The sequence below is a fragment of the Babylonia areolata genome, chromosome 12 (genome assembly GCF_041734735.1).
Source record: "Babylonia areolata isolate BAREFJ2019XMU chromosome 12, ASM4173473v1, whole genome shotgun sequence".
Classification (NCBI taxonomy): Eukaryota; Metazoa; Mollusca; class Gastropoda; order Neogastropoda; family Buccinidae; genus Babylonia; species Babylonia areolata.
In genome coordinates this window covers 38,594,187-38,597,877 of record NC_134887.1, presented here as the reverse complement: position 1 = coordinate 38,597,877, position 3,691 = coordinate 38,594,187, and the positions used below count along the sequence as shown (strand labels likewise).

The window sequence follows — 3,691 nt, the reverse complement described above, 5'->3', positions numbered from 1 at the left end:
CGTTATCAAACACAGCGCTACAACCCCGCGGTATCACGTGTGTGTGTGTTTGTGTGTGTGTGTGTGTGTGTATGTGCGTGCGTGCGTGCGTGCCTGGGCGTGTGCGTGCGTGTGTGTGTGTGGCACTGTGTGTGCGAAAATCCTGCAGCATATTTATATAATTTTTCGTACCGCATTGATCGCTTTGTTTCGAATCGTCGATTAATTTTGTTTGATCATTTTGATTATTCATGGAGGGTTTTATCATTGCTTCATGTAGCTTTTACTACAATATTGGTGGCTTAATAAATTCATTCATTCATTTATTTATATATTCATTCATTTACTTTATTTTATCAATTTCTTACATATTTTCAACCCCGAAATGGCCTCTGCGGTTGGCATGGCTATAGACAACACTGGTTTGTTGTAGTTGTTGCTGTTGTTTTTATCCTTTTTTCCCCCCCCTTCTTCTTTTTCTTTGTCTAATTTGTTTCTTTGTTAAACGATTCCGTCACACCTTTGTAACTGGCAGCTGGCCCCAGTGGTAGGCTGATTATGTTGTAAACAACTTCACTTGGTTGGAATTGTAACACACACACACACACAATTATATATATATATCCATGGGTTTTCATTGTGAACCCTAATTCGTGGAGTTACCAGTCTGGTTTGTCCTGGTGGTGGTTACACACGATCACTGAGATACACAGAGAAAGTGTATGAGAGTGAAAAAGAGTGATGGGTACATAGACTACTGACGGAATATTTAGAACATGATAACTTTACGTAGTAGAAGACGTCATGTAAGGGCAGAAAGATGACGTAAAAAATAGCATTACGTCACTTGTTATAAGTGTAGTCTGTGACCAAGCTGCCGGGTGGCAGCGAAAATTCAGATTTTTTTTAACAAAATAGGTGTTGGTTTTTAACTTTGTTTTATTTATTTTAGATATATATATATATATATATATACATATAATTTATATATATATAAATAATATATATATATATATATGTGTGTGTGTGTGTGTGTGTGTGTGTGTGTGTGTGTGTACGCCACTTCAAACAGCGCCAAGGTCGGGAAGTGGGGATGATGGCTCAGGATGGTAGTAGGGCGGGTGGGGTGGGGAGGAGGGGAGGGGGCAGGGGATGGGGAGAGAAAAGGAGAGGGCGCAGAATTTTGACGTTGCACTGACGCCAGTGCTGTGTCAGTGGTGAATGGGTTCCTGCAATGGCTGAATTACCCAGTAAACGCCCTCCCTCAACTTTAGGGTGAAATTTGTATATTAAAAAAAAAGAAGTAAAATAAAATAAAAAATGGGTGGGCGCTTACAAGTTTACAGTAACTGCACAGGACTTGGCCTGCATGTCACTATATATAAAGAATTAGACTACATAGGTTTGAGTAATAATTATAGAGGACCACGTGCAACCGGAGTAGAGTCCGAGTGGCAACGCATCCGCCCAGGAAGCCGTGAGAATCTCAGCGTGTAGGATCGAATTTCACACTTACCCTAAAAAATAAATAAATAAATAAAAATAAAAAAGTCTCCCCCTCCACTAGAACTTGATCGAGCGCGGGTGGTCTGGACGCTATAGTCATTCGGATGAGATGACAAAGCGAGGTCCCTGCGTGCGCGCGCGCGCGCGCACGTGTGTGTGTGTGTGTGTGTGTGGCATACACTTTGCGCACGTGAAAGAACCCAAGGCAAGAAGCGAGCTGTCCCTGGAAAAAAAAATTATGTAGAAAAAAAAAATCCACTTTGACAGGAAAACAGATGCACACACAGAAGGAGAAAAGAAAAGGAGAAAAAAACAAAAACAAAAACATATGTGGCGCTGCACTGTAACAACCCGAATTTCGCCGAGTTGTGACAAAAAAAGTAATGCAACACAATACAATATAAAACAATACTATACAATAAACACAATACAATACACTACAATACTTTACAATACAACGCAATACGATATGATACAATCCAATACAGTCCAATACACTAAAAAATAAAATACAATACGATATGATAACATACCATACAATACAATACGATACGATACAATACAATATTATACAATACAATGCAATAGATCCGATACAATACAATACAATACGACACAATACAATACACTACACTACAATACAATACAATAAATACAATACAATACAATACCGGCCTTCTGCGTGCTTCTCAGTTAATCAGGGGACTAAGAAGAGGAGGAGGAGAGGGAGAGGGATAAGGATGAAGGAGGAGGAGAGGGATAAGGATGGAGGAGGAGGAGAGGGAGGAGGAGGAGGGAGGAGGAGAGGGAGGGAGGAGGAGGGAGGAGGAGGAGGAGAGGGAGGAGGAGAAGGAGGGAGGAGGAGGAGGAGAGGGAGAAGGAGGGAGGAGGAGGAGGACTGAGGAGAGGGAGGAGGAGGAGGAGAGGGAGGAGGAGGAGGAGGAGGAGGGAGAAGGAGGAGGAGGAGGAGAGGGAGGAGGAGAGGTAGGAGGAGGCGTGCGCGCGCGCTTGTCTGTGTGTGTGTGTGTGTGTGTGTTGTCATTGTTGTTGTTGTTGTGTGTGTGTGAGTGTGTACTGTTGTTGTTGTTGCGTGCGTGTGTGCACGTGTGCCTCTGTGTGTGTGTGTGTGTGTGTGTGTGTGTGTGTGTGTGTGTGTGTGTGTGTGTGAATGAGTCACCATGCGCCCCGCAAGTACCCACCCCATTTGCCCTTTCTCCTGTTTCCTTTAAACACACACACACACACACACACACACACACACACACACATCTGCACACACACACATGCACACACACATGCACACATAAACGAACGCACTATACTGATATAGGCAACACATAAATTCACTGCACACACACACACACACACACACACACATGCATTCATACATATGCAGCCGTATAAACATACATACATACATACATACATGCATAACAGGTGGATAACGGAAACAAAGGCAACTTGAAGCCCGGCCAATTCCATGGTTACATTTTCAACAATCCGAAGCATCTACACGAACATTTGCCAAGGAGAATAATAAATAACAAAAAAAATATTATATATATATATATATAACAGCCGGCGAAAACTCACCTGTTTCAATTGTATGCCGGCCACGAAGAGGCAATGTGGACCAGTGGACAACTAAACTGACAAGAAAACGAAATGGCGACGAAGATTCTTCCCTCAGGTTCAGTTTCTTGCACTGAGCAGCAGCAGATTATGAATGAGAGCAAAGTTTCATAACGAGACGAAAACGTCGCTGTGAAGAAGCCAACCGATGATTCCTCTCCTCAGTCGTGTCTTCAAGACACCTGCTGCAGACTCGTGGCCGGCATTAGTAGGTTCACTTCCAGTTTTTATTAGCCGTCTGCGTCGAAAAAGGAAGAGTGCAGTGCGCATGCGCGGAGGTGAGAGGAACCAACGAAAGGGGAGGAGGAGTGGGGGGAGGGGGGAGGGAGGCAGCCGACTCATCGAGTCTCCATCTTATTATCAGCACCATCACACCACACCACACTACACCAACCACCAGCACACTCTACCCCGATTCTCTCACTCTTTATTCAGACCTTTTACTTCCATGCTGTTCCTGTATCTCTCGTTCTTGTTTGGGGCCCGGGTGGCGCGTTTCGTGTGGCTTTCTGTGGTGTGACGTCACAAGAGCGCGTGCCGCTGGAGATAAATAAATGTAAAGAAAGAGGGGCAG

At 43.9% G+C, this 3,691-nt stretch overlaps 1 protein-coding gene across 5 annotated transcripts in view; it reads right to left on the bottom strand.

The window, feature by feature from the left end:
• Positions 1-3,428, bottom strand: part of LOC143288603 (E3 ubiquitin-protein ligase TRIM56-like) — an 84,167-nt gene extending 80,739 nt beyond the window's left edge. For 3 of the 5 annotated variants that reach the window (XM_076597253.1, XM_076597254.1, XM_076597255.1), the window contains exon 1: positions 3,079-3,414. The gene's annotated coding sequence lies outside the window, so the exon portion shown is untranslated. Of the gene's footprint in view, positions 1-3,078 lie in introns of all 5 variants that reach the window. The other 2 variants (XM_076597251.1, XM_076597256.1) reach the window with 2 other exon arrangements.
• Between the last annotated feature and the right edge of the window lie 263 nt (positions 3,429-3,691).